Consider the following 22,251-nt stretch of genomic DNA (forward strand, 5'->3'; position numbering starts at 1 on the left):
CCCCAGAGGCTGGTTGGGCACTGCCCAGGCTCCCCAGGGCAGTGGGCACAGCCCCAAGGCTGCCAGAGCTCCAGGAGGGTTTGGCTGATCCTCTGGGGCACAGGGGGTGACTCTTGGGGATGGGGCTGTGCAGGGCCAGGGGTTGGACTGGATGATCCATGTAGGTCCTTCCAACTCAGCATATTCTGTGATTCTGTGATTCTGTGATGATGTTCAGGTTGATTCAGACTGAAATTCCCTGCATGAAATATCTTTTTTTTTTTTTTTAATTTTTTCCTCTTCTTTTTTAAATTTTATTTCTTTTTTTTATTTTTAGCAAATTTTTAACAAATATTTGGAATGGTTCTTAGGTTGGGTTGAGCTTTCGTTCTGGAAGAGTTTCTGGTAGTGTCTAGCTCTCTCACCAATGTTCCCCAGGGTGTGTTTCCTGGAAGGTGGGAACCATGCACAGCTGTACAAGATGTTGCCAAATACACCTGCAATTTCCATACTGGCTGTTCATGGGGAAATTCTGCCAAATCAGCTTTCCAGTGATGTTTCCAGTGGCTTGAAATGCAGCAAACATGTCCAGCTCCTTGTTCAGAGGCTCTTAAGTCTGTGCTCATACTGGAAAGGGAAAGAAAATGAAATGCTCCAAACTTTCTTTGCAAGTCAGCATGGTGTAGTTTGCATTCCCTAATAATGGCAGCACAGCTTGAGATAGCAGCACTCCTAGGATGGGTTGTGAATGACCCCATGGTGTTGCTTTTAGGACATGTGGTCACAGCCCCAAACCTGCCAGAGTTCAAGGAGTTTTTGGACAATGCCCTCAGGCACATGGTGGGTTTTTTGGGCTGTGCAGGGCCAGAAGCTGGACTTTGATGATCCTGGTGGGCCCCTTCCCACTCAGAGTATTTGCTGATTTGTGCTGTGTCCCAAGGTGGTGCAGTAGGGAGCCCAGGGTGCTACCAGCAGTCCCCTCTCACAGGCCCCAGGTCTCGGGGCTCCCCAGATACCCTCTGGGGACACATGTCTGTTCTTGGGGTGAGCAGGGCAGGGCCTCTGGGACAGCCCTGAGCCCTCTCCCTGCACCCTGACCTGGCTGGGGATCCCTGAGTTCTGTCTTGGCTGAGTCCGGGGTTTGCGGCAGTACCGCTGTGCAACAGGGCTATGTCCCATTCCCACAGCCCTCTCTGCCTGTCTTCCCATCAGGAAGCTGAAGCCACAGCTCTTGGCTTGCATTCCACCCCCTCATTCCTCCCCTGTGGTTTGGGGTGACTGCTGCCCCGTGGGGTGTGAGCAGCTCTGCCCAGAACATCCTCCCCAGGCAGAGGCAGAGCACAGGAGACTGGGAAGGGGACTTCAAGGCCTTTTCCAAAAGGCTTCCTGTCTAGAGAGCACTTATTTGTTGTTAAACACGAGAATACTTCACTGTTGTCCAGTGCAGAAATCACTTTCTGTAGTGTTGTGCAAGCCCCATGTGTGGCCTTACACAGAGCAGCTGGCACGGGGTGTGTCTGACAGAGCAGCCAGGGCTGCTTGACCCCATGGGAAACAAAACACCACAGGATGCTCTCACAGGCCAGCCCTTCTGCCCTGCTCAGTGCAGGGAGCTGGGAACTGTGCTTCCCAGGCCACCCCAGTTCCTGGGCACAGGTCAGATTGGGTGCAGGCCCCAGGCAGGAGGCTGTGATGGCCACCCTTGGGCCATCTGCAAACCCTCAGACCTGCTGGTCCACCAAGGGCAGCTGGAGGCTGGCGATGATCACCCAGGGCAGCCAGGGATGTGACTTCTGGGTCACTCTCTATCCGTTAAAAGCACCTGGGCAGAGGAGGGTGACACTGTGGTATCACCTGTGGTGTTGAAAGAGATGGTGAAGGGCCTAGAGGGGCCATATGAGGAGCGGCTGAGGTCACTTGGCTTGTTCAGCCTGGAGGAGGCTGAGGGAAGACCTCACTAGGGTCTGCAACTTCCTCATAAGGGGAATTGGAGCAGCAGCTCCCTCTCTGCTTGGTGTGAGCTGCAACAGCATCCGAGGGAACGGCTGGAGCTGTGTCAGGGGAGGGTTAGGTTGGATTTTAGGAAAAGGTTCTTCCCCTGAAGGTGGTGGGGCACTGAACAGGCTCCCCAGGGCAGTGGGCACAGCCCCAAGGCTGACAAGAGTGTTTGGACAACACTCTCAGGGACAGGGTGGGATTGTTGGGGTGTCTGTGCAGGGCCAGTAGTTGGACTGGATGATCCTCGTGGGTCCCTTCCAACCCAGGAGATCCTATTATTCTGTGATTCTGTATATGGGCCACCAGACTGTTCCAAGCACAAGTCCTGGGCTGTGTCTCGGCCAGCTCTACCGAGAATTCTCCAAAATGTACCTGTTGTCCAAGTTCGTTGTCCAAGGGCATGTGAAAAGGGCACCCCTTACTGAGAACACAAGCTCCCAGGGGAATGCATCCCATACACAGCCCCCTACAACCCTTCTACTGGGCTCCTCACTCCTGGTCTGCCCCTGCAGATGTGGGCACCTCAGGCTGGGATGACCCGAAGGTCTTTTGGGATGCCGAGATCCGTTGCCTACAGCTGCTGTGTCCTCCTGGACATCCCAGGGGTGTTACTGGTGGCCACCATGGTGCCATTTATCAGACTGTGCTTTCACCTGCTCAGAAGAGACTTGTGGGTGCACAAAGCCATGACCTCAGAGATGGACTCAAGGTGAGGTTGCTCATCCTAAAGAGTAATTACAGAATCACAGAATGGTTTGGATTGGAAGGGACCTTAAAGATTATCCAGTTCCACCCCTCCCTCCCCCCCCAAGCAGTGGATAAGGGATTAGAAAGATGCCAATAGTCTTTTGAATGTTTCCTCAGCAAGTTGTTTAGGGGTGTGTTAAGGTAGCACCAGGCTCATGTGTGTATCCCTAGAACTGGGCAGGCTTTTTAGGAGTTTAACCAGGAATTTTATTTGCTTAAATGGCTGTTTGGGGTGTCAGTACTTCTGTCTTGTACTGTATTTTACTCTAAATTATTGGAATATACTTCCAGTACTGCAGTACAGCGTGGCTTTTGTCTGATTTTTGTACTGATTAAAAAAATCTCATTGGAACATTATACAAGAAGGGTGAAGGGAACGTTCCTCCATTAAGGATGTGAGCTGACCTAACTTTCTGGAGCTGTGAGTACCAAGCTTGCGCTTACAAAAATGAGTGATCATGGAAATTCCATTGATCTCCTTGTCCAAGGGCCAGAACAGAGTAACTCCTGCACAGCTGACCAGGTCAGGCTTGTGGGATTTTAATTTGCTCTGCTGTCATCCAGAAGAAATACATCTCCTGAACCCATGGTGTGTTCTCCTGAATGTGGATGGTGCACAATTGTCTGCCTCATCTGCTGCTGCTCTGTCCCCTGTAGGATGCAACTGTTCTTCACTAGTCAGTATTTTTAAAGACTTCTAGGATTAATGGTTGGTCTTGCTGTGACTTTTCATAGTGACATGAGCTGAGAGCCCTGAAATGTCAGTACCATGAGGAGGCACCTCTGTGCTCTGCCATTTGTTGGGCAGGTAGAAAATGCCAGCTCCTAAGAGAGGACTTTTTGGGAAGAGCGGTGACTCAGGAAAGGCTGGAAATTGTGAGCACAGTGAGTTTCTCCTACAATTTTCTGCTCAGCATATATGGAAAAACAGGATTTTGGACACAACTGATAGTACCCAAGACTGTGCAGAAGAGATCCCTGAATCAATTACTAACATTTCTGTCTAGTAGTGCAAACCTACAGTATCTTAGGGCTTGGCTAAGTGTGTGCAGAGCATAGTTTGTGAGTTGATCTTGGTGAATTACAATTAGACAGAGGATGGGGATATTTGCAAAACAATAGCCCAGGAATGGAGAGAAGCTGTAGGAGAAGAGGACACCTCCCTAGCAGTGATAAAGATCACTTTGGAAGTTTTCACAGAAGAGCTGTGGAGGAGATGCTGGGGCAGAAAGTCCATTTGCATGACTGTCAGCAAGGAGGAGGTGGACATGGGCAGGACCTTGTGTTTGCAGCACAACGTCTCCTGCTGGTACAGGATGTGGAAGGCTGTTCTTCTCAAAGACCATTGTCTGGCTAGAAATCTCCCCAGGAGGTGCCTCTGGCTTGGTTTGGCATCCTGGTACAATGAATGGCTGGGAAAACCAGACAAGAGGAGAGGTTTTAACAATCAGCTTGAGTGGACCAGTTACTGCCAAACTTATCCCCATAAAAAAGAGGCTCAGTGATCCAAATCTGATACCAGCTCTTGATGTGTGGCTTGGATCCAGGCACCTCTCTGAGTTGGCCTGAGCAAAGCTAAGAGCTGGGGGGAAAGGGCGAAGTAAGAAACCCCACCTGAACTGGCAGAGGGTCTGCAGAGACTCAAGTGACGAATGTGGCTGAGTATCAACGAGGGGTTCCAGGATAAACTTTCACTGAGTAAGCAAATAGTCACTCTTTTGGGGCTGGAGATCAGTGGGGAAGGCCAAAGGCACTCCAGAGTCTTGAAGTTTGCCACAGATCCCAAATCTTTTCTGGCAGAGACTTACCTGAGAAGGAGGGAGCTGTGAGGGAGGGAGCTGGACACTGGTTGAGATATGGAACCATGTCTGTTATTGATGGAGGAAACCCGGACACGGGTCCTGACCAGAGAGTCCTTGAGCAATTAGAAGAAGTGATATGTCCTGTCTGTAAAGCAAGAGGACTGGCAAGAAGGCAAAAATTAGGAGAAGCCAGTGAGTTAGATGCTGGCACCTTCCAAACTCCCCATTTAAAGGCCCTTCCTGGTTTGCAGGGCTGGTCCGAGTTGGGAGCTGAACCATCTGAGGGAGGGTTGGTCCCATTACCCCATGGCTCCTGTCACCACCTAGAACCATCAGCGCTGTCTCCAGCCCAGGCACTGCTGCTGACAGGGCTGCTTTTAGTGTAGTGAGGAAAACACAAACCCAATATAGTATCCACACCCCACAAGCAAATCCTGCAGGTCACAGCATGGGCACTCCTCCCATGAAGCAGCCTTGAGGACTTGAACACTCTTCTTCCTCCAGAGCCCAGAGAGCATCACACAGGGGATTCTAGGAGTTTATAGACCCAATGGAAGAAGAAAATTTCTGCCTGGATGCACCTGGGCTCTTCACACAAAGTACATCCTTAATTTCTGAGGTAGGGAACAAGGGTCTCACCGCAGGGTTTACAGTGGTTCCCTGAGAATTCCAAGTCTCCAGCTGTTCCCCAACCCCACATTGCTTACCCTGGGTGGTTTTCCATCAGAATGCTGCATCTGCTCTGCTTTCTTCTCAGGTTTTTTCTTGCCCTCTCCCCTCTTGTGCCCAGCACTGTAGAGGCAGAAAGCAAAGGAAAACCTGGTGTCTGAGCAAAGGAGCAGGAGGGAGGACAGGATCAGAAACACTGTGATGTGTCAGAGTTTGCCCATTTTCCCCTCCTCTCTTTGCCTCTCAGTCCCTGAAGAGCAGAGCTATTGCTCCTCCTGCATCACCAGAAGTGTTTTGCTTTTGTACAAGGGACAGGGTCTTGGAAAGCTGCCTGTCAGGAAGGATGAGGCTGAAACAGGGAACAGGATCAAGGACTTGGTTGCCACTCAGCTGCTGCACATTTGCCACCTTTGGGTAGTGCAGATCATCAGAAAGGTTTGGAGTCTTTACCCTGGGATTCCAGTTGCTGCCTAGAAGCTTTGTTGGGAATAACCTACACTCTGCCTGGAGCTCTTCTGCCTTGTTTCTTGGAGGTGTTGTTACTCCTCAGTCCAGGATGAATTGACTCTGGCCCCAGAAGCCTCTCTGGTTCTGGCATCACAGCTCTTGTCCATCAGCCTAGCAGCCCTTAACTCCAGTAGGAATTGTGGGGTGCTGCAGGATGTGGTAGCAAGGCTGAGCCCACTGAATCATCCATTAATCCCAGATCTTTGCCTTTTCTGCTGATTCATGTGGCTGCAGCATTGAGGCCTTGAGCTGCCATCTTGCAGACATGTCAGAGTGTGTCACACCTCTGTTATGGGCTCTTATCTCCCCTCACTTATTTGGTTTCCCGTGTCCACTGAGCGGTGATTCATGGTGCCTCCCCCAGCTGTGGGGTGCTGGGCACAAGCTGTAATTAAGAATGGCTTTCAAACTGTCAAGATAATCCTGTATTCAGCTGAAATGGATCCTCATCAGCTCGAGCCAGGAACCACAAGGGACCTCCTGTGATTTCAGTGGGGTTTCAGCTTTCTCTGTTCCTCCCTCAGGCTGGCCCAGAACGGAGTGTACTGGATAGAGGAGATGACTTTTCAGGGGCCATCACATCTAGGAGGTGACACAGAAGCTACCTCAGTCTCTCTGAAATGCCTTTTCCATCCTACCTCTCTCCAAGCTCATGGCCAGCACCGCTAGGCACTTGACAGAGCATCAGAGCTGTGTCTGCAGTGTGTGCTGGGCCCAGGTCACTGTGCTGCTTCTCCTTCCTCCACCATCCCGGGCTGTAGCTAATTTTTTCAGAACACATTCTGCCCCCACTCTCTGGACAGGCTGCACCACTCATCTGCACGGAGGTGGCAGAGTAAAATTTGCTGCAGCTGCAGCCTGGGCTCCCCACTCTGCCCAGTGCCGAGAGCCCCACTGGACCTCAGCTAGTCCTGTTTGCTCTTGCTTGGCACATCCAGTTGTGATCCTGCTGGAGATCCCTTATCTTTCAGTACTTCCTGATGCTGTGCTTTCCTGAGTGATGTAAAAGTACACTTTCTCCTCACTAATTATCAGTGTTTTGTGGAGACAACTTCCCTCACGGCTGGAGGTACGGTGTGTTCTGGGTGACCTCCCTTCTAGATGGGAAGGACTTTGCCATGTGATTTTTAGGGTAAACCAGGGAACATGCATCACAGCCCAGGGGTTCCTGCCACATGCTCGAGGGTGGTTCATCCCTCTCTGTGTTTTCTCCCTGGTTTGCATTAGACTCCTTCCTACAAGGATTCAGCTGAGGCAGGTGGTCCATCACTGAATTAGGAGCATAGCAATCATAGCAGTGGTAGTTTGGCAAAAAAGCCTGGCAGCTCTGCCCACAGCAACACTGGGGCAAAATCCCTCAGGTGTGTGCCAAGCATCCTAAATCCAGAGCAGCAGCCAGCACTCAGGGAATTCTCCCTTGCTAATGTTGAGCATGGGTACATGGATGGTTTTCAAGCCTCTTCCTCCAGCACTTCCAAAGCAAACACTGTGTTTTCCAGAGAAGATGTGCTGCGCGTGGGTGGGATGAGGATCTGCAGGGGAGCTCCTGCTGTGTGCTCAGGGGTGCCTGTGCTCCCCAGAGCTGCAGCAGCGAGGCACACACTCCCCTGGCTCCCCAGCCACTGGCTCTGCTACCAGAGCAGCCACTGCCAGAGCTGATTATTCCTCCTGTGCTGCATTGGAGAGAGCAGCTGGCAGCCACCTCCTCAGTGAGAAGGAGGAACTAAACACACAAGCCAAGCCAGCGTGGAGCAGTCCCCAGGAGACTGGGCTGGCTGGGAGCACTGGGCTCGGTTCTGCCACCCAGCCTGGCGCTGAGCTCACACACATCCCAGCCCTTCCTTCAGAGCAGCTGGAACTGGGAGCAGGGGGTGAGCTGTTGGGTGGGTTTGCTGCACTGTGTGTTCCTGCACCAAGTCTCTCCCTTGCAGAGAGCAGCACAGGCATCTTGTAAGGTGCAGGATGTTTGGGAATGGCTGGAGCTGGGTGATGGAAGCAATGAAGGTGGATGCTGCCCTGCCCTCCCTCACGTGGCTAGTGTCATCCTCAGGTGTTCAGCACAGAGATGAGCTCAGTTTGTTAGAGCATGTGCTAATAACACCAAGGTCGAGGGTTTGATCCCTGTAGGAGCCATTCATTTAAGAATTGAATTCAATGGTCCTTGTGGGTCCCTTTCAACTCAGAATATGATTCTGATTCTGAGCTCTGTGCTCGGGCACAGCTCGTGGTCTGAATTGGAGCACAACTCATGCAGGAGCACTGGCAGAGCTCTTCCCCCGGGTCAGGGCAAGAAGCTGCTCGCACTATTCCCCCCTCATCAGGACTCCCAGGGAGCCATGGTCCCACTGTGCCTGGAGCTCCAGGCCCGCGGGAAGCCGAGCATGTGGAGCTGCAGCGAGCATGGGCTGCAGGGCTCCCACGGTCCCTCTAGAGGTTTGTGAGTGTGATGACTCCAAGCTGCTGGTGATGATTTCCAGGATGAGGGATGTGAGTGCTACTGAACAGTGTGAGGAGTGCCGCAGGCACAGTTCTTTCACCAAACACCCACGCTGGCTGCACTCTCTGCAGAGTCTCTGAGTTTTCAGAGAGGAGATGTTTGGTGTGTTCAGCAGCTTCCTTTCCTTCCTAACTGGAAGAGGGCATCCAGCTGAGACGATCACTGAGCTCACAAACATCACTGGGCTCTCATACGGCTTTGGCAGACCCCCAACACCAGAACTAAGAGATCCAGGTAACCCACTCCCTCCCACAACCCAGCCTCAGGGAAAGGGCTAGGCAGGAAAGCCCAGATCTTCAAAGCTGAAGGATACACTTTTGTCCAGTCCTGAAGCTCCTGAACACTGGGTATGAGGGAAGGAGATGTGAGTCTTTCTTCTCATGCCCCTTTGTTCCAGCCTCAGACTGAGGTGTCCTGCAGCTTGTGTGGCACCATGGCTGTGTCCTGTTGAGGTGGCCCAGTTTGGTGGAGCAGTTGACAGCAGTGGGTGTTCCTGGATCGCAGGGGTGAAAAGAGACCGCCCGTGGGAAGGTGAAGGGGAGTTGCCTCCCCAGGGAAAGCAAATCCAAAGGCTACTGAAGGGTACATTCATCAGAGTGGCTTTCCAGGGCTGCCGTGTGGTCAGGCTGTGCTGTGAACCAAGCCAGGCCACATCCACAAGGACGTGGCCACCCACCCTCAGGACAGATGCTTCCATTGGACTGCACGTTATTACACTGCCGTGGGCTTTCAGAGCTTCCCTTGTTCTTGGAAAGATGCTGTGTTGTACTAATTAGTAGGAACATTCGGAATAGACATACTTTGCAAGTCCTGCTGCTCGTGCCAGTCCCCATTTTTCAGTTTGATTTAAATAACGCCCGCTCTCCCTGCCCGGAGCAGCTGAAGGCACCGATGCAAAGTTGCATAACCCAGTGCTGCTTGTGTACATGCTTGAGAAGAAACAGCCACGGAAAAATCCTGTAACATTCCTTGGCTGGTCCGTCTCCTGGTATCAAAGCGTTTCCTGCTGTGCTTTCACCTTTGAATCCTAATCCGATGGCTTTGTAAGAGTGGAGAGAGGGGGTGGGCCAGGGCTCTGTAAAGACCCCTCTGAGAGGGTGGGTAAAGCTGAGTCACACTGTGTCCTCCAGAGGAGCAAGAGATCCCTGGTTGCTGTCTAACAGGAGGAAATCTGTCCCCTGGGCTGTGCAAAGCTGTGGGTCCTGGTGGCAGAGTCAGTGCAGATGTTGTTGCTCACTCTGCCTTGGTTCCATGGGGAGGACCCACAGCTCTGAGTCCCTGTGTTCCCCATAACCCTCCTCTCATTCAGCAGCCAAAGACTGGTGTGTCTGGAAAGGCAGCCCCAAAACCAGCTTTTATATCAGAAGAGCACATTTCAGCCCTTACCTATTCATTACTGAACCACTCCTGCTATGTGAGCCCCCAGCCCAGGTACAGGTGGCTGGACCAGTTTGTAGTTAGAAGCAAGTCAGATTGTTTTCTCGTGTTCTCCTCTGCTGTCCTGTGTGACTGATGGTTGGGATTCTCAGGGAAATAGCAGCACTCAAAGAGCAGATCTTTTTCCTTTCTGGCCTGGGCTTGTAGGATCCAAACTGTCAGCGCTTGAGGCAGGTGCCGAGGAGCCCTCTTCCCATGGTGGGCACCTTTTGCCCACCTCCTCTTCCCAGGACAGTCTGTTTTCTGGGAAAAAGGAAGATCTGGGCAAGGAAACTCGATCAGAGCAGAGCTGAAATTTCCTGTCCCAGGAGGAATTACTGTCCCTTGCAGAGGTGCCAGGACCTTTTCCTGATGGTGTCCAGGATGGGAAGGAGAGCAGAATGGATCTTCACGTGGTGGGTGTGGGAGTGGAGAACATGGTGTCAGCTCTGCACGCCCAGGGTGGGTGAGTGCCCTGCTCCCCCCCAGGGGCACTGGCAGGTCTGGCTGGTCAAGAGAGGAGGGAGGGCTGTTCCCACTGCTGTCCCCTGGTACGGTGGTGTTTGGAGGGGTGGCTGCTGCCCAGCCTCTGCTCTGGGAAGCTGTGCTGCCTCTCCTGGTCCCGAGCCTTGCAAAGACAGCTATGGACTTGTCTGAAGGCTTGCCCATGACATGAGTTTGATATATCTGCCTGCCCTTGGGAGCAAAACCTGGTTAGATCAGTGCTTTGCCTGATATGAGGGTTCTGGGGACACTAAAGCCAGCCATGTGCTGGGGGACACCTCCCCTGAAGCAGCAGTGTGCTGTGGCACTGCCTGCCCTGCTTATGGTCTAGTGTGGACCCTGCATGGTGGCAAAGGACGGGAACAGGGAGCCCCAGGGACATAAAGCACTGAAATGTCTTAGGATCCTCTTCCTCCTCACCCTCAGCTGGCTTAGCAGCCTTTCCAGGACAAGGAAGAGGTGGGGTATACCTGCTGCCCACAGGAAGGTTAAACACAGATTAACCATGAGAACCACTATGAGAACTCCACAACCAAAGTGATTCATGCATGTCCCCATCCCTCCCAAAAACTGAACAAATGTTGGAAACAGTTGCCACCTAAAGTGGCTCTGGACCTTGATCCTGAAGTAACCCAGGAAGGAATGAGGCTTTATTTCCTGCTCTTTAACATTTCTGTCACATCTCTGCAGTGTGTGCAAGGGCTGCCTTCCCCTACAAGCAGCACAGACCTGTGTTCAGGGGCCTTCCAGCCCTGAGATAATCCACTGAGTGTTTGACACTGAACATGGAGACCCAAATATGCTTCAGATGGAAGCCCTGCTCAGTCCTCGCTGACAGAGCATCACCCCACAGCAGCTCCCACACCTGCCTGAGTGCCAGTGTGTGTAATGGAATCCACAGGAATTGATGAACTCCACATCTCTGCTGAATTAAGTAGGTGTGAGAAAGGTTACTCATGTGAACTGGTCCATGCCCAGCTCATGTGGGTGTCTCTGAAGTGTCAAAGACACTTCTCTCAAAGCAGACCCTGCTCCTTGGAGAGCAGAGATGGCAGTTTATTGTCATGTACCTTGAGTGTGACATTTTGGCTTTGCCAGCCCTCACTCCAGGCAGCACCTTGGCTCAATTGTATGGGTTCACTTTATGACTCACCCTGCAACTTGATGCATTGTGTCCAGATAAAAGATACTTTATCCCTATGATAAAACCGGACAAAGATGATGTCAAAATAAAAGAATGTTTTCTCATCCGAATAAAAGTTGAAGCTGCTGTTCTTGGGGTTATTTTGCTTGAAAACCTCCAGAGAAAGCAAGACTTTGAGTTTTTACCATTTATAGTTAGTTTCAGAAAATTCTGCATGTGAGGTTTGCTATCTGCCTTCCTCCCCTCGTTTGGAGAGGAGTGTGTCTGTGCTGGTTGTCTGGGACCATGTTGGGGCTGCAGGGGGTATGTGACCACCCGGGACGGACCCAAACTCGTGGGACACTCCTTGGGTAGGGAGGGGGTAGCTCTGCTGGGTACTCACAACCTCCTGCCAAGGCAGCTGTCCCAAGTGTTGTGGAAGAGCTGGTACCTGGAGGACCTGCAGACACAGCCTGCAAGAGTTCACCCCGATAATGAAGGACTGTCCTTGCCCATCCCACCACCAGAGCCTGGACATTCCCACAGTGGGATCATGGCCAGGCACGAGGGCAGCCGGTCTGAGGGAGGGCCCAAGCCCTTGGGGAGCTGTGTCTTCCTAGCTCTGTTTCATTGAACAGGAGTTTAATTTTAGCAAACAATGCCAATTAGAGAGAGATTGTTCAATGGCTGCGTCTCAAGGGAGAGCAACAGCTGCTGGCACAGCTCTGAAGGACCCCATCTGTGGAGGATCCTCCCAGGACAGGACAGGGGGCAGCTGAGCTCTGCTCTGCTGCTGGTTCAGCTTCTGGTTTTTCTGCTGCTCTGAGGTCACAATTCTTGTTCCTTGGGAAGCAGAGATTGGGCTCACCAAGTGTCACCACGGCCTTCTGGAGGATCTTGAAACACTGGGTTTAAAGGCTGTGGTTGCCTCCACTCATTGGTCTCAGAAGAGCCTGTGCCTCTGCCCACACATGTTCACTGCAGCTGGGGAGGGTATTTGTGTGGCTGAAGGGCCAGAGACGGATGGACAGATCTATCTGCACTAGTGGGAAAGCGCAGAACAAATAAGCACAAGTAGGAACTAGGCAAAGGACCATCCTGTGTGGATTCTTGTTTCAGAGGTGAATTGATCCCATTGCTTCAATTAAGTTGTTCTTATTAATATAATTAAATTTTTGCTGGAGGAAGATCATGGATCACCTGCACCCCGAGTGCATGCAACCATCAGACTGTGTCAAGGGAAAGTGCTCCATGAGAATGCCTCAGGGTGAAAGTACCAGTCTGGGGTACCCAACTTTAGTTGCTTTTTGGTATTTTTCTGGCTGTAAAGACAAAGTCTTTCAAGTCTTTGACCAGTCAGCAAATTTGTGACCTTCCCTCTGAATCTGTGCCTCAGAGAGTCCTAGAGACAGTGGGGGGATAAAGGTCGTAGGACTCATGTCCTGTAGGCTCTCAGGGGGGATGAAGTCCTCTGAATGTGTCAAAACACCAACCATACAGGCTGCAAAGCTGATGTCCTCCTGAGGGAAACCAGACAGTCACTGTTGCTGCCCAAAGGAATTCACATCCCAGTGCAGGCTGTTTGCACTGTGAACTGTGCCCAGCCCTCAGTTAATTTGCCAATGAAACAACTTGTAAAAAAGGTGAAGAGAAACCACAAGAGGGAAAGCAACAGAATCACAAAGATGTCAAAATGCCTCATTTTGGAAATGAAAGAGCCTGCTGGCAATGGCAGAGCTTCACATGCTGAGTTGGAATCACAACCCAGGGAAAAAGGGAATGGATTAAACAGAACAAGAACTGAGGGACTCTAAATGCTGTCTTCAACATTTCAGTAGAGGCCTCATAAATCTAGGCAATTATGAGATGCACTTAGAGAAGCCCAGCACTGTTATGTTGGGGCAGGAGGGCGACTCCTTGGAAACAAAAAATTTCCAAGGAGCTCTAGAATGAGGGCATACTGGAGCAATGTGACCTGTGTGACTCTTTAGTACCTGAAAGGGAAAGGCTGGATGAATGGAGTGGGTTGGAAACACTAACTTCATTAACTCATGCAACACAGGACAAGACAAATGTTCCTTGGCTTCAGCCTCTTTCCTTTTTTGGATGCTTGTCTGAATCCTGAGTAGCCAGCCCTGGAGTCCCCTCTGGGTGTCAAGGTGACTCGTGAGAGGAGGCTCTCGATTGAGCTCCTCCAGGGCTGGGCTCATGCCCTTAGTGTGACTGATTTTCCACCAGACACTGACAGGAGACTCAGCCTGTATGGGCTCTGCAGGAGAGAGAGATGCCTGCCTGCCTTGCTACGCTGTTCAGGAGCCTTTACAACAAAAACTAGAAGAAATACATATCAACACGCTATTTTGTGTGTTTTCCCCTCCAGACTGTAGTAAAAAGAGCCCTTTTAGTGTGTTAGAGTACCAGTGTGCTGGCCCGTGCTGAGGGTTCAGCCACCAAGAGCCGGCTGAGGTGAAGCAGGGTGGGTTTTCCTGTGGCTCCAGGGCTGTGCTGTGGGTGGGGACAGTCTGCTCTGCATGGGACATCAGTGCTGGTTGCAGTGCTCGTGGGACCCTACACTAGCACAGGGAGGGGAGCACAATCTCAGTGCAGGTGCAGGGCTCCCCTGCTCCACCCCAGGGGTGCTGTGGTTTGCACCTGCATCCCCTCCGAGCCTCCTCCAGCACAGGTAACACTGCCCACGGTGTCTCCTCACCTGGAGGTGGGAGTTTGGCACTTCCCTACATCTGGTCTCCTGCAGTTTTATCTTTTCACAGCTCAACACCATCCCTGTCCCAGAAACATGAGCAGGGCAGGGAAGGGTGTGCTGAGGATGGAGGCACTGGACACTGAGGTACTTGGCTGCCATCACGGAAAGCTCTGTTTTGGGGGTACGGTGGGATGAGCAGTCACTGGACAGCACCATCGCTCCCAGTGAGCAGCAGGAGTGGGGGTGTTGTGCCCTTTGCAGTGTCAGGGAGGGACAGAGCAGGTGAAACGGGAAGAGCAGTCCCCTGAGGCCGCCAGGGGAGGGCTGGCACAGCCCCCAGCCCTGACAAGGCAGGTGGTGTGGGAGCAGGGACTGTATGTCCCCAGGCTTCACACTGAGCCCAAGCCCTGGCTCTGCCCTGCAGCGCTAAAACCACCCCCAGCACACCCCCAGCACGGACCCTGGGGGTGCAGGACAGCCCAGACAGCCCCTTCACAGCCCCCTCCCTCTGCAGAGCTCAGGGCTTGCTGTGTCTTGGCCAAGCACCTCCAGAGTGAGGGCCAGACACCCCTGTGGCTGCCACGGAGGAGCTCAGCTCTGGGATGCCCTGGATGTGTGTGGCTGCCCAGAGCTTCCCCAGGACCATCTCCAGCCTCGTCATGTGGTCAAATAGGATAAACCAAGAGCTCACTGGGTACTTGCTTGGAAGGGAGTGTTTCCCTTCTTCTCTTGTGTGGGAAGGTGAATGAACCAGCCCCAGCAGAGGCCATTCATAAAGTGGATGTGGGCCAGGGGATCTCAATGGGGTCACGGTGCCCTGTCTCACCCCACAGCCCAGGCTGGGCATGGTGGCAGGCACAGCTCCTTGGCAAGGACCTGCTGAGGAGGGATGGGATATGTCTTTGCACATGTCTTGCTCACACCCCTGCTCCAAGAGCAAATCCAGAGGTATTTTATCCTCTGTACATTTGTTTAAGGAAGTTTAAAAGCAAATTTGGCCCCTGCCTTTGAATCCTCGCTCCTATAAATTCAAACACCTTGGACAGAGCATGTCTGTGCAGTCTTACATGTGACATTTAGCTAAAACCACTTACAAACAACTTGCATTACAAGTTTATTCATTCCCCACAGAATGTTGGCTCGGCTGAGTGTCTCACGAGCCATCTGCTGTGGGTGAGCTGCTTATCTTTGCTATCAGAGCCCTCTTCTAAATATTATGACCAAACAGAATTCCAAGAACAACATCCATCCCGCTGCACTGCAAATGCACAAAGCTGATAAACTGTTTATATATTATCAGCTAAATAAGTTGGGTTTATCTGGAAGGGTTGCAAAAGAAAGTCTCTTGGGGTGCTTGGAAAGAATGTATTTTGCAGGTGGTGCTGGTGAGATGGGGAGTTCATTTGGGCTCCACTCGACCTGCCAACTCTGCCTGAGCCAGCCCCAGGATGCCCATGGGATGGGGTCCCACCAAGGTCAACAGTTCCCCCCAGGAGTGGAGCCAGGAGCCTGATAAGTTGTGGTGCAGCAGTGGTTGAGCATCAGCTCCTTGCAGTGTGTTTGTGTGGCACATGGGGCTGGGCTGAGCCACTCGCCCCAGATCCAGCAATGCCCCCCGAGCCCCCCGAGCTCCTGCTGCCCGCACTGTCAGCAGCTGCCTCTGTGTCTCTGTGTCTCTGTGTCTCTCCTGCCCCATACTTGGCTTCTGCGGCCTCAAGTTATCCTTGGTCAGTCACACCGGATCACCTTCTTGGCCAACTTGTCCTCAGAAGGGGCAGCCCAGGGAGCTGTGTGATGTCCCTGCATGGGACAGCAGGGCCTGCTCACTCTGGCGCCTGGGACAGTGCCCAGAGCCCTGATCCCAGTGCCCCAGCATGAATTATCTAAAGGCCTGTGAAATCCACCCAAAGTGTCTCTGCCCTTCCCAGCCCAAATTGGGTATCACGGGCTGTGTTTATTCTTCCACACTGGGTTCTGTACATTGCCTTTTGGTGTCAAGAAACCTTGGGACAAGGCCATGAGCAGAGGTCAGTGTGGGTTGGCGCAGCAGACCCCAGCAGTCCCAGCAGATGGAGAGCATTTGTTTTCCCTGAGGGACTTCAGATTTAAGGACATTTTGTCTGCTGGCTGCCAGCAAGAACATCTCACAGCTCCAGAGGGTTCCTGCTGGCCCCAGCTGCCCTCTCTGGGAGCACTCTGGATCAGCTGGAGCGTGGCCAGTCCAGCAGTGTGGGGCACGGAGGGCCAGGCTGACCACGGCTCCTGGGGTGACCCCATGGGGCTGGGAGCAGCCAGGGAGTCAAAAGAGGATCTGTGGCACTGAACATCACCAAGTCTGCCCAGCTCTGGCTGCTGTGTGTCACTTTAGGACCTTGGGAGGTAGGAATTGAGGGGCTGTGACTGGGGTGGGGAGACGGTGGGCTCAAGAAACCCCAGGGCAAAGACATCTCAGCCTGGCAGGAGGAAAAAGAGGGGCAGGGAGTTGTGATTTTAACAGGGATCCTGAAGCAGAGCAGGTCACTCTGGTGCAGAGCAGGGCTGTGAGTGTGTCTGCCCAGGGCACTCTCAGCTGAGAAGCCAGGGCTTCTCTGCTAACCCAGCAATGGAGGAGTGTTTCTCCTGCTCACACTTGCAGGGAGCAAAACTGCTGGAGAGGTGTGAAAAGGACAACTGTGGGGAACTGAGCTGGGTCACATGGCTCATCCAGAGAAAATTCATCATCCAACAGTGAAAATTTTCCTCCAGGTGGTTCAGGGCTCTGTGTTGTGCCAGCCAGAGGGAACAGGGACTTGGGTGAGGAGGTGAAGTGAATGTAAGTGGGTATGGAGGAAGGGCTGGTGCCTGGATGAGGATCAGGGCACTGAGGAGGAGCTGTGTGTTCTGCACAGAGTGGCAGGAATGTCCCTGCAGATGGAATGTCATGTGCTGACCCAAGCCAGGGCTTCTCAGGGTGTCTTCAATTGGGAGCAAACTCACATATTGACTTCAGACTGAAGAAACCACCCCGGGGAGTTGTGTGGAGTTGGGTGGTCCAGAGAACCTTGGGATGTGTCAGTGTAATGGGTTCACACCTTCCAAGCAGGTCAGTGCACAGCCTGTCCTGGTGCCCCACACTGCAGGTGGGGAGTGAGACCTGGCATCAGGTGAACACGTTTCCAGGGGGGATGAACAGAGCCTGGCAACAAGAGGTGGCAGCAGGGCCGTGGCTGCAGCAGGGACAGGCTCTCCTGGGCCTTGGTGTATCCTGGTGGAGGTTGGGTGCCTCTTTAGACAGCTGGCATGCTGCACAGCTGGAGTTTCCTGTGTCTGTGAGGCAGTAAACAGTGACACGTGGTACAGCAATAGGGATGGGGGACCCTTTTGTCATCTAACTTACCCTGTTTATGTTTTACAAAACTCCTCACAGTTTTAACCATTTGTATTCAAACCATATTTAAGGACAGCAAGGGATCCAGCCATGGCTGGGTGAGTGGATCAGTCACAGCTGGGGGGCTGTTCCAGTGACAGGACTGTGGCCTGAAGCTGTTTCCAGCCAAGGTCCTCAGTCATTGCAGGGTTGATCCCCCAGAAGATTGTCAGAAGGTGGGGAACAATGTGGTTCCTGCACATCAGCCATAGAGAGGGTACTGCCACCTCTGTGCCTTGTGTTTGCCCCCTCAGGGCATGGCTTCTCTTCTGGCAAGCTCATCATATTGACCTTGAATGACCCTTTGCAGTGGCATTTTATTCCCATGTTGTTCTCATCTGAGGAGCAACTCACTACACCAACCTCTAGCTGGTGGAGCTGATACAGGGACAGACCCTGGCTCTGGATGCTTGGTGGCACTTGTGACACTTGTTTTTTCTGTGCCAAAGCTTGTGATCACAGGGTCTTGTTCCCGTCTGTGTTCAGAATGGAGGTATCAGAGGCAGGCACAAACCCAGAATCCCCTGGAGATGCCACCAGCCTACATCTCTCCACTGTTTATGACTGTAAGGATCCAAAGCAGGAAGATGTTACTGCTCCTTCTTACAAATCTGAAAATGGAGACAAAAAGAGGCCACAGTCTCAGGAAGCCTGTCAGGGAGTGAGCCCAGGTATCCAGGGTTCATCCTTCCTTTTTCTTTCATGCTTTCACACTCTGACATACTACTTTTCATTTTTGGAAGAAAGATTAAAGGAAGGGGAGACAGTGGCTAATTTTTTTTGTGCCAATATCCAGCCATCAGAAGTGCTGTCCCCATGCACAGATGAGAAGGGACTCACTAGGGATAAAACCAGCAGGGACAGTTGAAAGGAACACAAAGTGTGCCAGGGCTGGGGAAGAGGAATGTTGTGGGGGAGAGCAGCTCCCTGAGCACTGACCTGGGACTGAAAAATGCAGTAGCTGCTCTGGGATATCCAGGCCTCTCTGCCAGCTCAGCCACTGCTGATTACACTTTGGGGCTACTGCCGTTTTTTGCCATCCCCTACCAAGAGCACGTTCCCCCAGGTCACTTCTCAGTAGCTCTGCAGGGACTCTGGCCACACAATGTCTGTCTGGAGCTTCACTGGGGGCAACAAGTCATTCCCACCCAAGCTGCTGCTGGAATGAGCCCTCACCCTGCCGTGCCCAGACCCCCTGAAACTCCTGACCCCTGACCCCACAAAACGCTGTCCTTTGGCAGGTTTCCTGCCCTCAGGGTGGAGAATTTCCCTGAGCAGATCTCCAGTTACAGAGGCACTCCTTGTCCTGGGTGCTCAGCCTGGCTCCGAGCCCCATCGGTCGCCATATCTTGTATATATGAAGCAACTCCTTTGCATAAAGATATGGAGTTTATTAGGAGACATTGGAGCTTAGGAGCTGTCAGGAGTGGAAGTCAATTCTGTTTCTGACACGCAAAGAGCCTTTTATGGGCACAGGACCCCAGCGAGTGCCTCTCCCTTGGCGCTCTCCTCGCCCCTTCCCAGGCACCACTGGAGTCTGATACTTGGACTTCCTCGGGTTGGAGTTGGGTCCCCATCCCTTGCTGTGAGAGATAACGCCACAATCTAAGGAATCTCTTAAGCTGACCTCATTCAAACACACCCTCAGGCAGACTGTGCTCCCCCAGGCTCTTCTCCCCAACACTCCTTAACCCGTGTCCTTTCCTGGAAGCTCAAGGAGGTAGCAGGAGCCTCATGAGCCTGGCTGTGAGGGACACTGACCCTCTGCTCTCTCTCCATTGTAACATCAGGACTGCAGCAGCACCAGCTCCTCTCCTGGGACTCCTGTCAGCCCTGGACCCCAGGGCTTTCCCATTTCCTTCTCCGCTCCATCATCTCCCAGAGTTCCAAGGAGCCATATGTTTGTGACGCTTTTCTATCATATCCTCTCCTCAGCCCCTCAGTCACTCCCATCACATTTGTTTTTCCATGACTTCTCTCTATCAGAGAGGGGGTTTTCACCCCTTAGGTCTCTCAGGTGTCATTCCCCAGGCTCCTCGGTCCCTTCAGTTACACAACATCCTTGCACAATGCAGATGTCCCTCCCTTTCCGTCCTCTTCCCGCTCTGGCCTTGCTATCCTGGCTCAGAAAAACTAACTAGTGATTTTTTATGAATTTTGTGGTCACAAGATTCCTTTTCTGACCTGCGTCCAGGCCTCCTCCCAGAGAATACCTGGAATTACTCTGTTTCTCCAGAAGTATCAGCCGTCTTTCAGTGATTAATCTCACCCAGGAACAGTTTGGGGATGGAGCTCACTCAGGCCCAGAGACCCCAGCTCAGCTTTCCCTGTGGATCCAGCTGTGAGCCAGTTCTGACTGCTGCAGATGGTCTGTCACCTTTTCCCAGCTGATGGGGATGGGAGCAGGTTTCAGGCATGTCCCCCAAGCCCTGGAGCTTGGAGGAAGCTCCTGGACTTGGACCTTTTGAAACTTGAAATGTGAGAGAATGCTCCCAAAGGAAGAGTCTTTACTTGTGTTCTGGATTATTTCAAAGGAAGTTGCCTTCTACCAGTGTTTAAATCTTCATCTGGACTTGCAGGTCCCCTGCCCCAGGCTGTCTGGCTGTCCCTCCCCAGTGGGCTGTGATTTATGTTCCAGGCACATGCCATCCCCCACCCTGAGTGCTGGAAGCACACTTCCCTCTGGGGTGGCTTCTGCGTGGCTGCAGTGTCCAAGGGAGCCTGGAAACAGAGGTCAGTGACCGTGTGCCATCCAGCCCTGAGCCTTGGGCAGCCTTTGCTGAGCAGAGGAGAGACTGTGAGCCAACACTTTCTGCCAAAACTCCACCCAGATCTCTGCACACGCTGCTCCTCAGGGACAGAGCCCTCTGAGCACTGCGCCGTGGGCGGTGGGAGACTCCAGCAGAGACAGAGACATGTCACTGGGAATCTCACTCATTTGTAGCTCATTCCAGTTGCACAGCTGTCTCCTTTAAACAAAGTTTACTCAGTGTTACTTAATGCTTCAGCCAGGCCTGTGCCAGGAGGATGTTCAGCTGCAGCGTGTGCGACCGCTACCCACCGAGTCACTGGGGGGAAGCTGAACCCACAGGGCTTGGGCATGGAGCTTGTTTGGAGCTGGATTGAGCTGTTGGGACTTGGCCCAGCTCTCCCACCACTCACACACTCCAGGGACAGGGCTCACCAGACCAAATTGTCCTGGGCTTTCCACAGAAACTCCTCCTCACTCCATCCGAGCCCTTCTTTATTTCAGTCCTGCTTGTATCCCTTAGTTCTTCCTTGCTGGCCAAGGCTGGTAAGGCTGGTGCTGCCAGCTGGGGATGGTGCTGTCCTGAACTCACTGCTGTGGCTGTAGGTCCCGAGCACTCAGGTGAGCTTTGCTCCAGCGTGTCCCACAGGAGATCCCAGGGTCAGGGCACTGGGGTCCATCATGACCCCACTTTGGTCTGTGGCACAAAGTGAATCAGGAACAGGCTGTGACTCAATGTCTTGCAACATCCAGAGGAAGAAATCACCCTGGGCTGTACCTCAGTTTCCCCACTTGCAAAGAAGAGGAGTGCTCTGAAAACTTCAAGAAAAGCCTGCTGAGTGCCCAGATCATCTGGGATGCACATGGGCCCTTCTCCTGGGGTCCCAAGGGGCTCCATGGGGCCTCTGAAGCTTCCCAGGTGCCCAGGAGAGGAGACTTTAGGACATATGTCTATAAGATCCTTCCAACGTTTTCAAACAGTCTGTTCATAAGCCTTTTTGGACACTGAACTTCCCATCAGACCGTGCTGGGGTTGCCTCCCTCTGTCCCAGGGCTGGTGGGAGTTCTGCGCAGAGCAGCAGCCAGCAGATTTATGGCCCCGGTGTCTAGACCAGCTCCGGTGTTCTGGGAGGACAGGTACATCCTGGTGAAAGGCAGGAAGCCCATCTTTGGCCTTCTGGCCCTTCATCTGAGAGCCAAGAAGAGAGAATTTGCCAAAAATCATGTGGCAGCACTGGCCAGGGACACGGGGGCTGTCCATCAGGCCACCCTGCTCTGCTGCCCGTGGGCTACAGTGGGATCCACCCCCTGTTAATGGTACCAGCTCCCCCTCTGCAGCAAAACCATAGGGATGTGGTTAGGGTGGGATTCCTGGGAAAGGGTCTGCAGGGAGCCTGATGCTGCTCCATCCTTGCTGGGAGTCTCAGCTCTGTGAGAGCAGAGCCGGGCTGGGCACATGGGATTGGGGAGATGTGTGGAAAGGCTGGAGCAGACAAAACCAACAGGCTGCCCATGTGCAAAGGGTAGAAGAGACCAATTCCACAAATGCATGTGAGGGAAAGGAAGGCAGCTCAGTGTGAAGGGGCAGGGGTGCTGGGATGCTCAGTGGTGCTGGGAGCCGTGGCAGAAGCAGGAAGGCATTTCTGTCCTGGGTGGGAGTTCTGGTACCAGCAGATCTCCTCAGCCCACTGGCAGCTGGCAGTGGCATCTCAGTGCTGCAGAGCCTGCCGGGCTAAGCAGGGCAGCTACGCGCACATGGGACCCTGCTGGTGGCAGTCTGGGCTGGGGACGGATGCAGGAGCACCAGGGCAGTGTTGGGGTAGGGCGTGCTGCCACTTTGCTACTCACTGTCTCATTTTTGCCATTTTTCCAGGGATTTATCACAGGTGGCAGCACCTTTGCAAGCAAGAGGTCCAGGCCCGTGTGTCACCGTGCAGTTGTGTACGTGCACGTGCCTGCTGATAAACATACAGATGCGAATGTGAGGGGAAATGTAAATATATACAATAATTTTCCACAATTAAGAGATGTTTTAGAGAAGAAAATTTCCATTTTAGGCATAGGAAGATCAATTTTATAAATAAAAGATTTAAATAAACATTAGCATGGCTACATCAACACACACACACAAACACACACACACACATACA

The 22,251-nt window shown here is 52.7% G+C and overlaps 1 long non-coding RNA gene across 1 annotated transcript; it reads right to left on the reverse strand.

The window, feature by feature from the left end:
* Positions 1-432: 432 nt before the first annotated feature.
* LOC108507736 lies at positions 433-5,288 on the reverse strand. Its single transcript, XR_001878250.1, has 3 exons — positions 5,234-5,288; positions 4,533-4,671; positions 433-606 (listed from the first exon to the last, which is right to left on the reverse strand). It is a non-coding gene; the product is annotated as an uncharacterized LOC108507736 (long non-coding RNA).
* Between the last annotated feature and the right edge of the window lie 16,963 nt (positions 5,289-22,251).

Source organism: Lepidothrix coronata, unplaced genomic scaffold (assembly GCF_001604755.1).
Source record: "Lepidothrix coronata isolate B3197 unplaced genomic scaffold, Lepidothrix_coronata-1.0 Scaffold267, whole genome shotgun sequence".
NCBI classification, from domain to species: domain Eukaryota; kingdom Metazoa; phylum Chordata; class Aves; order Passeriformes; family Pipridae; genus Lepidothrix; species Lepidothrix coronata.